The sequence below is a fragment of the Antechinus flavipes genome, chromosome 5, assembly GCF_016432865.1.
Source record: "Antechinus flavipes isolate AdamAnt ecotype Samford, QLD, Australia chromosome 5, AdamAnt_v2, whole genome shotgun sequence".
NCBI lineage: Eukaryota > Metazoa > Chordata > Mammalia > Dasyuromorphia > Dasyuridae > Antechinus > Antechinus flavipes.
In genome coordinates this window covers 131,347,952-131,360,549 of record NC_067402.1, presented here as the reverse complement: position 1 = coordinate 131,360,549, position 12,598 = coordinate 131,347,952, and positions in this window count along the sequence as shown.

Below are 12,598 nucleotides of genomic sequence, written 5' to 3'. Positions count from 1 at the left end.
GAGATGGCTATTTTAAAACAGGACAGAGAGTTTTTGTCTTATAGTCATAGAATTTCAGTGCTGTAAGAGACTGCTAGTATCATAGAATTACTGAATTTAGAGTTGGGAGTAATCTTAAGAGACCATCAAATCCAACCTCTTCACTTACCAAGTAAAGTAATTAAGACTCAGTTAGGGCATACAACTCGCCTAAGGTCTTAAAGTGGTAGTACCTAAATACCTAAATCATGATTTAAACTCAGGTCTTCCTGATACCAAGCCCAGAGCTCTAGCTACTGATATCCTATCTCTCATTCCTTGTTATTCTGGCTTGATCTGTTTCAGGGAAACAAAGTGAAATGCTGATCGATATCAAAATATTGGTTATATATGCAATGATATGATAAAAATTTGAAAATAAATTCTCTCCACGTTTTAGAGTGGCAATCCCTTTTGAATATTTATGTTCCCATACCTCTCTATTATTAGTTAATTCATTTTTTCATTCATTCAGCATGAGGAATATAAGAATAAAGTTTCTCCTTTTAAGGAGTTAACTATCAACTAGGGGAAATAAAACACCTTCATACCTATTATGTAAAACAATAGAAGAGTGATACAAAATATAGAATTTCACTGGAGGAAAAGCTCTGTTTTAGTTGGAATGATCACACATGTATATATGCACACATCTCTTCATGGAGAAAATAGAAATTGAATTGAGCCATGGAATCATAGAATTTCTGCTCTGAGAGTATTATCTTAACTTTTCTAGTCCATCTCTTTGCCCTATCAATCGGATAACTTAGAAAAATTGCAGGAAAGTCTGTCACTTTGGTAAAAAGGGAACACAGCTTAGCATAGGTGGTTTCTGGGCAAGCCAGGGGGAGGCTCTTAGCCACAGCACAGATCAACAATTGAGGCCATGTGGTCCTGATTCAGCAATTCAGCAGCATAGCAAACCAGCAGGAAAATTGCCAGCCCGGAAACCTGGATATAATGAGTGGACTAGGCTAGACCATCCCTGTGCAGTGGTCAAGCCACTGGCTTCTGAGTCCACAGAGCAGAAATCCAGTGTCCTGGTCCTGAGTCACAGAAACTTAGGATAATGCTCTCTGGGCCCCAGGACCAGAGCTCAACTTTACTGGTCACAAAATAGGCTGGAAAATGAGCAAAACCTGACCAAATAAAAAACCCTAAGTGTAGAAAGCTGCTATAGCAATTATAGGAAAGATCAAAACACAAACTCCTAATAATGCTATCAAAATATCTGCATGCAAAGACTCAAAGAGGAATATGAATTGGTCTCAAGACCAAAAAGTCCTCTTGCAAGAGCTCAGAAAGGATTTTTAAAATCAATCAAGAGCAATAGAAAAAAAAATGGAGAAAAGAAATGAGAGTGATGCAAGAGAATCATGAAAAAAAATTAATAGGTTGGGAAAAGACAATTCCTTAAAAAGCAGAATTGTCCAAATTGAAAAAGAGGTACAAAAATTCACCGAGGAAAAGTTCCTTTAAAAAGAGTAATTGGCCAAGTGACAAAGAAGGGAAAAAAATCAGTGAAGTAAACAACTCTCTAAAAAGTGGAATTGACCAATTGGAAAAGGAGATAAACAAGCTAAATGAAGAAAATAATATCTTAAAAATTACAATTTGGTAAGTGGAAGCTAATGACTCTATGAGACATAAAGAAATAACAAATCAAAACAATGAAAAAAAATGGAAGAAAATGCAAAATATCTCTTTGGAAAAGCAACTCATTTAGAAAATAGATTCAGGAAAGTTAATTTAAGAATTATTGGACTATCTGAAAGCCTTGATCAAAAAGAGAAACAGAGACAAACAGACACTGACTGGACAGCATATTTAAGAAATTATTCAGGAAAACTGCCTGAAGAATCCAAGGAATATTATAGCCAAATTCCAGAATTTTCATTTCAAAGAGAAAAATTCTGCAATCATCCAGAAAGAAACAATTCAAATATCAAGGAGTCACATAGTCAGGATTATACAAAATTTAGTCGCTTTTACATTAACAGATTAGATGTAGTATTCTGGTTGGTTTCTGGAGGTCTCTGGGGTAGCCTTCTTTTCAGTAGAGTAATCACAAGAATAGCCAGGTGTTAAAGTCCAAATTCTTTGTTGACTCCTTCAAAGTCTTGTCTCCTTGCCTGGGGCTTCTGCTAGCTTTCTGGAGTCTTGGTTTCAGTGGAAAAATGCAGGAGGCCAGGCCAGCCACAAAACTGATGAAGATGGAATGAATCTCTCTTGAGTCTAAGGGCTTGTGCTTCAGCCTCCAGCCACCACAAATGTGGATAATGGAATGAATCTGTCTCTCAGCCCCTATTGGCTGTTATATACTCTATTATAATTATGTCATCGTAGATGTGAGTCTTGTAGAACTATATTAAGTACTAAGTACATGTACTGAACTAGAGAACTATTAATCTAAACTAGATAACTATTGTCTTATCAATTCCACTGACAACACCTTGTAAGAATCCTTATTTCAAGTACAAGAGTTCTGGCCCATAACAGAGAGCTTGAAATATGATATTCTGGAAGGCAAAAGAGTTTGTACAACTAAGCATCTACTATCGTGCAAAATTCAATATAATCTTTCAGGGGAAAATGAATATTCAATAAAATAGAAGATTTTCAGACTTTCCCATTGAAAAGACTAGGCTGAACAGAAAATTTGTTTTTCAATTACAAAACTCAAAAAGTACAAAAAGGTAAAAGAAAAGAAAAGAAAGCAGCACTATCTTATTCAAGAAAGTTAAACTGTTTATATCCCAACATGGATGAATGATTACTTATAACTTTTTTTTTAATTTCAATAATTTTTAAAAATTTAAAACCAAAAAATTGCCATATACACAGCAAAAGAGAGAACTAAAAATATGTTAACAAGTTTCCATTTCAAGTATATAATAATAGAACGCATTGTATTCGGGACATGTATATATATACAGAGAGAGAGAGAGAGAGAGAGAGAGAGAGAGAGAGAGAAAGAGAGAGAGAGTTATGCTACACAAGAAAAGATCAAAAAGTAAAAAAAAAAAAAAACCATGATTATTGTTTTTACCTTTTCTTACATGCTTTTGCTTTGTAGAATCACATCATCCTCAGCTCTACTCCAGTCTTTCTTTTGGACTACTCAATTACTAATGAAAATCTTAAATGTATGATTTTATATTTCCATGTATGAAACATAGTTGTCCTTATTGAATCCCTTGAAATTAGTTTTTGATGTTGGCTCTTATATGTTGAATTTTCTATTGAGTTCAGATTTGTTTGCAACAAAATCCTGAAAATCTGACTGCTCATTAAATGTCCTTTTGTTTTTATTCAATATTATACTTAAATTTTACTGGAACTCTAATTCTTTTGATTGTTGATATTTAGTATTTTAAAACTTGCTTTCTTATAGCTGCTGATAGATTTTGTGTGATTGTAATTGTAGCGCCAACATATTTGATTTAGTTTGTTGTTATTTGTAAAATTTTCTCTTTGATCTGAGGGTTTCAAAATTTAGCAATGATGTTCCTATACTTTTTCCTTTTCAGGTAGTGGTTGCTTGACTGTTCCTATTCCTACTTTCCCTTCTTTTTCTATCACTTCAGAACAATTTTCTTTAATTATTTCTTGTACTACTATGTTGTTGTTTCTTTATTGTAGCTTTCCGGTAGTTTATTCTTAGTTTTCTCTTCTTGATCTGTTCTCCAGATCTGTTCTTTTTTCTTATGAGATATGACACATTCTCTTCTATTTTTAAAATTCTTCATATTTTGTATCTGTATTTGATCTCATAATTTTACTGGGTTTTCCTTGCTCAATTTTAATTTTCAAAGAATCATTTTCTTGAGACTGTGGATATCCTTTTCTAGTTGGTTGACTTTCTTTTCATAATGTTTTAGTTTTTCCTGTCTCTCTCATGATTTTCTTTATTGAAATTTTTATTTTCAAAACATATGCAAGAACAATTTTTCAACACTGACCCTTGAAAAACCTTGTATTCGTATTTCTTACTCCTTCCCACCCTTTCTTCTAGATGACATGTAAAAAATATATGTTAAATCCAATACAGGAATACATATTTATACAATTATCATGCTGTACAAGAACAATCTGATCAAAAAGTAGAAAGAAAATAAAATTCAAGTAAATCACAACAAAAAAAGTGAAAATACTATGTTGTGATCCACCCTCAGTTCCCACAGTACTCGCTGTGGGTATAGATGGCTCTCTCCATCACAGATCTATTGGAAATGGCCTGAATCATCTCATTCTCATAGGATTTTTAAAAGTCTTTTTGAGTTCTTCTATGAATTCTTTTTGGGGCAGATAACCATTTAACATTTTTCATTGGGGTAGGAGAGGCTTTTTATTTCAGCATCCTCCTCCGAAGATGAATCCTGGTCTTCCTTGTTCCCAAAATAACTTTCTATAATTGGGTTCTTTCTCCTTTCCTGTTCATTTTTTAAAAATAAAAGTCTATTAGCATAATCACCTCTAATGGAGGGTAGATGGTACTTTTGACTTCAGATCTTCCTTCAATTCTCCTCTTTGTCCTGGAACCCTAAAACAAGAACTCCATTCTCTTGTAAGTGCCTGCAGCTGGAGGAGCCAACAGCTTCTCTGTCCCATCTCTTCTGCACTTACCAGCATATGGAGTAAAATTTAAAAAGGTGGAGTAAATATATGAATTTTTTCCTGAAGTTTAAAAAAAAAAAGGAAAGAAAAGAAAAGCAAGGATAGTAGTCATAAAGGCATAAAAAGAAAAAACAAAAATATATATAATTAAAAGACAAGAAAGGAAACTAAACCTTGCTAAAAGATACAATAGACAATGAAATAATATCAATAGTAATACTATATGCACCAAATGGCAGAGAATAGAAATATCTAAAGAAGACATTAAATTAATTATAGAAGAAAATAGAGAATGCAACTATACTATTGGAGAATCTCAACTGTCTTCTTTCAGAACTTGATAAATCTTATAAAGAAGTTAAGAAATTGAACTGAATTTTGGAGAAGTTAGATATGATATTCCTCTGGAGAATATTAAATTTGCATAGAAAAGAATATACTTTTTTTCTTAATGACATGGCACACAATAGCTGATCATATAATAGGGCATAAAAACCTTACAATGAAAGGCAAAAATATTAGATGCACCCTTTTCGGATCATGATACAATAAAAAATACAGTTAATAAAGGGCCATAGAAAGATTAAAATGAATGGTAAACTAAATAATCTAATCCTAAAGACAGAATCATAGAAGCAATTTCATTAAAAGAGAATGACAATATATAAAAATTTATGGAATACAGTCAAGACAGTACTTAGGGGAATTTTATGTCTCAGAATGTTTATTTTCATCAGCAACATAGAGAAAGACCAAATCAGTAAATTGTCCATGCAACTAAAAAAGCTAGAAAAAGAACAAATCAAAATCCTCAATTAAACACCAAATTAGACATCTTGAAAAATCAAAGGAGAGATTAATAAAAATGGAAGCAAGAAAATTATTAAACTAATAAATAAATAAATAAAGTTATGCCACTTTTATGAAAAACAGCAACAAAATATATAAAACTTTGATTATTTGACTTTTTTAAAAAAGGAAACCAAATTACTAATATGAAAAATGAAGATGAAATTAAAATAATTAAGAGCTATTTTGTCCAAGTCTATGCCAGTAAATCTGACAATCTAAGTGAAATGGGTGAAAATTATATATATATATGTATATATATTATATATATATATATATATATGTATATATATATATATATATATACATGTGCATATGTATTATATAGATTAACAAAAGAGTAAATAGCATAGTTAATCCCAATAAATTAAAATAAATTGAATAAGCTATTAATGAACACCCTATGAAAAAATCCCCAGGGCCAGATGGATTTAAAAATGAATTCCATTAAGTATTAAAAACAATTAATTCCAGTAATATATAAAGTATTGGAAAAATTGGTGGAGTCCTAACAAATTCCTTTTATGACTCAAATATGATGCTGATATCTAAATCAGAAAAAATCTAAACAGAATGAAAATCATAGACCAATTTCACTATTGAATATTGATACAATATTCAATTTTAAATAAACTATTAAGAAGAAGATTAAAGTAATATATGATTAGGATAATACACTATGACTAAGTGAGATTTATGCCAGGAATGCAGAACTGCTTCAGCAATAGGAATACTACCAGCATAATTGCCTATATCAATGACAAACCAACAGAAATCATGATTAGCTCAATAGATGCAGTAAAATCTTTTGACAAACTATAACATCCACTCCTATTATAAACACTAGAGAGCATAGAAATAATTGGAATTTTTTGTTTTAATAATAACTAGTATCCACCTAAAAGCATAGGAAAGTATTATTTGTAATGGCAATAAGCCTAGAAGTCCTCTCAATAAGATCAAGGTGAAACATGGAAACCCATTATCATCATAATTATTTAATAGTCTATTAAAAATGTTAGCATTAACAATAAGAGAAGAAAAAGAAATTGAAAGATTAGAATAGGAAAAGTGGAAACAAAACTGTCATTTTATAGATACTTTCATGGTATGCATAAGAGAATCCTAGAGAATCAATTAAAAAACTAGTTGAAATAATTAAAAACTTGAGCAGAGTATCATGATATAAAATAAATCCACATAAATCATGGACATTTCTATATATTAGCAACAAACCCCAAGAGCAAGACATGGAAAGAGAAATTCTGTTTAAAATAACAGTAAGTAATGTAAAATACTTGGGACTCTAACTACCAAGATAAACACAGGAACTAAATGAACACAATTACAGAATACTTTTCACATAAATAAAGTCAGATCTAAACAAAAGGGAAAATATCAATTGCTCATGGGTAGACAAGCTAATATAGTAAAAATGACAATTCTACCTAAATTAATTCACTTATTCAATGCCATAACAATCAAGCTACCAAAATTTATTTTACAGAGCTAAAAAAAAAAAATAATAAAATTAATCTGGAAGAAGAAAAGGTAAAAAATAATAAGGTAATTAATAAATAAATAAATAAATAAATAAATACAAGGGAAGTTAGTCTAACCATACCGGATCCGCACTATAAAGCCACAATATCAAAACTCCTTGGTACTACCTAAAAAATGGAGTGTTGTATCAGTGGAATAAAAAAAGTATGCAAGACAAAGCAGTAAAAGACTATAGACTAGCTGTATCAGATCTAAAATTATATTATAAAGCAGCAGTTACTAAAACCATCTGGTATTGGCTAAGAAATAGACTAGTTGATCAATGGAATAGGTTAGGTTCAAAGGACAAAACAGCCAATAACTTTAATAATATAGTGTTTGACAAATCCAAAGACCCCAGTTTCTGGGATAAGAATGCATTATTTGACAAAAATTTCTGGGAAAATTGGAAATTAGTATGGCAGAAAATAGGCACTGACCCACACTTAACACCGTACACCAAGATAAGGTCAAAATGGGTTCATGACCTAGGCATAAAGAATGAGATTATAAATAAATTGGAAGAGGATAGGATAGTTTACCTCTCAGACCTGTGGAAGAGGGAGGAATTTATGACCAAAGAAGAACTAGAGATCACTATTGACTGCAAAATAGAAAATTTTGATTACATCAAATTGAAAAGTTTTTGTACAAACAAAACAAATGCAGACAAAATTAGAAGGGAAACAATAAACTGGGAAAACATTTTTACAATCAAAGGTTCTGATAAAGGCTTCATTTCCAAAATATATAGAGAATTGACTCTAATTTATAAGAAATCAAAGCATTCTCCAATTGATAAATGGTCAAAGGATATGAACAGACAATTCTCAGACGAAGAAATTGAAACTATTTATACACATATGAAAATATGCTCCAAATCATTATTAATCAGAGAAATGCAAATTAAGACAACTCTGAGATACCACTACACACCTGTCAGATTGGCTAGAGTGACAGGGAAAGATAATGCGGAATGTTGGAGGGATGTGGGAAACAGGGACACTGATGCATTGTTGGTGGAATTGTGAACACATCCAGCCATTCTGGAGAGCAATTTGGAACTATGCTCAAAAAGTTATCAAACTGTGCATACCCTTTGATCCAGCAGTGCTACCACTGGGCTTATATCCCAAAGAAATACTAAAGAAGGGAAAGGGAGCTGTAGGGGCCAAAATATTTGTGGCAGTCCTGTTTGTAGTGGCTAGAAGCTGGAAAATGAATGGATGCCCATCAATTGGAGAATGGTTGAATAAATTGTGGTATATGAATGTTATGGAATATTATTGTTCTGTAAGGAATGACCAGCAGGATGAATACAGAGAAGACTGGCGAGACTTACACGAACTGATGCTAAGTGAAATGAGCAGAACCAGGAGATCATTATATACCTCAACAATGATACTGTTTGAGGATGTATTCTGATGGAAGTGGTTCTCTTCGATAAAGAGAACTAATTCAGTTTCAATTGATCAAAGATGGACAGAAGCAGCTACACCCAAAGAAAGAACACTGGGAAATGAATGTAAACTGCTTGCATTTTTGTTTTTCTTCCCGGGTTATTTATACCCTCTGAATTCAATTCTCCCTGTGCAACAAGAAAACTGTTCAGTTCTGCACACATATATTGTATCTAGGATATACTGTAACTTATTCAACATGTAAAGGATTGCTTGCCATCTGGGGGAGGGGGTGGAGGAAGGAAAAATCGGAACAGAAGTGAATGCAAGGGATAATGCTGTAAAAAATTACCCTGGCATGGGTTCTATCAATAAAAAGTTATTTAAAAAAAAGAATATAGACTATAGTCATCTATTACTTGATATAATTATGTCTATCATCATAAATTTTATCCCAGACCAATATGATAGCCAGGTGTTCTTTATGTTCATTGTTGTGGGGAAGAAATTTTAATAAAATGGAACTTAGTTTCTTTTAAGTCAGAAAAATAACTTAAAATGAAGATAGGAGAACTTGTATGTCATTCAAATTGTGGAGGGCTTTTCCTATAAAATGATGGTTTTTATACATGTATTTATTAAGTGCCTTTTATGTGCTAAATGCTTTATAGAGTTCTTATTTGATAGTAAAGCATGCCTCATTCTTCTTGGTAGAGGGGTAGTGGACTATCAGTTTGAAATACAGCAAAATGGTTAATAAAGTCATTTTATTGGTTTCTTTTGTGTATGTGTGTTTCTTTGTAAAAAGGAAGGGGTTGGGAAGAAAGGAGGAGATGACAGTGACATTAGAAAAGAGAAGCAACATCAAAAAAACTTTTTTTTCCCCCTGAGACAATTGGGGTTAAGTGACTTGCCCAGGATCACACAGCCAGAAAGTGTTGTGTTTGAGGTCAGATGTGAGCTCAGGTCCCTCTTGACTTCAAGGCTGGTGCTCTATCCACTGTGCCACCTAGCTGTCCCAAACTTTTTTTCTTAAAATCATAAGATGGGGCCAATTTTTTAGGGGAAATTAATGACTTTGATATTTGGCATGATGAGTCTAAAGTGTAAGGACAGTAGTATGTTCCTAGCAAGCTATGTGGTACACTGGGTTAGATATTAAACTTGGAACCAGAAAGGCCTCAATTCAAATCCAACTTCAGATACTTAACCAGTGTGTCTTTGGACAAGTCAGTTAAATCTCTCTGTCCCTTAGTTTTGTCATCTGTAAAATAAGGATAATGATAGCACCTACTTTCCAGAGTTGTTATGAAGGTAAAGTGAGATAACATTTGTAAATATTTAATTTACAAATACTTGATAGTTTTTATACAGTGTTTTGCAAAAACTTAAAGCTCTGTATAAAGACTACTTCCTTTTTTAAAAAAATTAAAGCTTTTTATTTTCAAAATTTACATGGATAATTTTTGACATTCACCTCTACAAAACCCTGTGTTCTAATTTTTTCTCTTCCTTTCCCCACCCCCTTCCTCAGTCATTAAATGATCCACTATATGTTAAACATGTGCAATTCTTCTATACATATTTCCACAAATACCATGCTGCACCAGAAAAATCAGATCAAAAAGGGGCAAAAAATGAGAAAGAAAACAAAACGCAAGCGAATGCAACCCTAAATGCAAGCAAACAACAAAAAGAGTGAGAATGCTATGTTGTGATCCACATTCAATTCCCACAATCCTCTCTCTGGCTCTCTTCAGCACAAGATCATGGGAACTGATCTGAAACACCTCATTGTTGACAAGAACCACATCCATCAGAATTGATCATCTTATAATCTTGTGTTTGCTATGTATAATGATCTTTTGGTTCTGTTCATTTCACTAAGCATCAGTTAATATAAGTCCCTCCAGTCCTCTCTGAAATCATCCTGCTGATAATTTCTTATGGAACAATAATATTCCATAATATTCACATACCATAACTTATTCAGCTATTTCCCAGCTGATGGGAATTATTTTTAAGTAGTTTAGAAGGGAATAGTGGGGGAGTTTGGCTGGGCTGCAGTTTCTACTTTGGCATCTTGGCTTCCTTCATTTCTGTTTTTATTTTTTCGAGAGTCCCACACACAGTGAAAACTTTATTTTTCATGTAGATTGGGGGCTAGGAATTTTTTTTTTAATTGAACTTGGGTTCCAGGTGAAAATTTTGAATAGTCTAATAAACATTTAGTAAGAAGTAGCCTTTAGAGGGAAAGGGACCCACATGTGCAAAAATGTTTGTGGCAGCCCTTTTTGTAGTGACAAGAAACTGAAAACTGAGTGGATGCCCATCAGTTGTAAAATGGCTGAGTAAGTTATGGTCTATGGATGTTATGGAATAATGTTGTTCTATAAGAAATGATTATCAGGCTGATTTCAGAGATGCCTGAAGAGACTCACAGAATTAATGCTAAGTGAAATGAGCAGAACCAGGAGATCATTATACACGGCAATAATAACACTATATAATGATCAATTCTGATGGACGTGGTTTTCTTCAAAAACGAGATGATTCAGACCAATTTCAATTGTTCAGTGATGAAGAAAACCCATAGAGACCTGTGATAACTGAGTGTGGACCACAACATAACATTTTCACTCTACATACACATTTTTACACATGTGGGTTCAATTTCCTTTAAAGGCTACCTCTTTTTAAAAAAATTTATTAAAGCTTTTTATTTACAAAACATATGCATGAGTAATTTTTCAACATTGGCCCTTGCAAAACCTTCTGTTCCAAATTTTCCCTAGATGGCAGGTAGTCTGATACATTTAAATATGTTAAAATAGATGTTAAATCCAATATATGTATACATATTTATACATTTATGTTGCTGCACAAGAAATATCAGATCAAGAAGGAAGGAAAAAAACTGAGAAAGAAAACAAAATGCAAGCAAACAACAACAGAAAGAGTTGGGTTTTCTTCATCACTCAACAATTGGAATTGGTCTGAATCATCTCGTTTTTGAAGAAAATCACGTCCATCAGAATTGATCATCATATAGTGTTATTATTGCCGTGTATAATGATCTCCTGGTTCTGCTCATTTCACTTAGCATTAATTCTGTGAGTCTCTCCAGGCATCTCTGAAATCAGCCTGATAATCATTTCTTATAGAACAATATTATTCCATAACATTCATAGACCATAACTTATTCAGCCATTTTTAACCGATGGGCATCCACTCAGTTTTCAGTTTCTTGTCACTACAGAAAGGGCTGCCACAAACATTTTTGCACATGTGGGTCCCTTTCCCTCTAAAGGCTACTTCTTACTAAATGTTTATTAGACTATTCAAAATTTTTACCTGGAACCCAAGTTCAATTTTAAAAAAAATTATTAAGCACAAACTCTGTGCATGGAATCATTTTACTGGGTATAATATAAATGAAAATACAGTCCCTATAATTGATTGAAAGAAAGCAAAATAGAAGCCATAATTATACACAAAAAATTTACTGTATTTTATAAACTCACAGCTTAAAATCCCCATATCACAAATACAAATCTCAAAATATATTGAGAATTCAAGAAAGCATCCATACCAGGATTGGAGCATCACCTCAGACAAAACTATTAAAATCACATTATAATATTGACTCATAAAATTTTAAGAGCAAATATTTATAATGTCTCCATACTAAATCTTCCTAACCTCCAATCTACATGAAAAATAAAGTTTTCACTGTGTGTTGGACTCTCGAAAAAATAAAAACAGAAATGAAGGAAGCCAAGATGCCAAAGTAGAAACTGCAGCCCAGCCAAACTTCCCCACTATTCCCTTCTAAACTAGTTAAAAATAATACCTCATCTGTAACTTTGAAATGGCAGAGTCAACAAAAGATCAGGGTAAGACATTTTTTCCATCTCCTTAAGAGACTGGCAGAAGAATTCTATGATACCAAGTAGAGGTGGTCTGTAGGACATACAGCAGCAGTGCCTTGGAGGTGGCCATAATGACCATAGGAGCAGCTTCATGGATAATTGGTCAAAAAAGATTATGGGGACCCTTTGGTACCACTGGATCAATTGGCAACTTCATTACCTATATTACATTTCTGGGTCATGGTTCTAGGGCTTAGAAGAATGCTAGCAATTATGGCTATGTGGGAGAAGGGGCCTTTT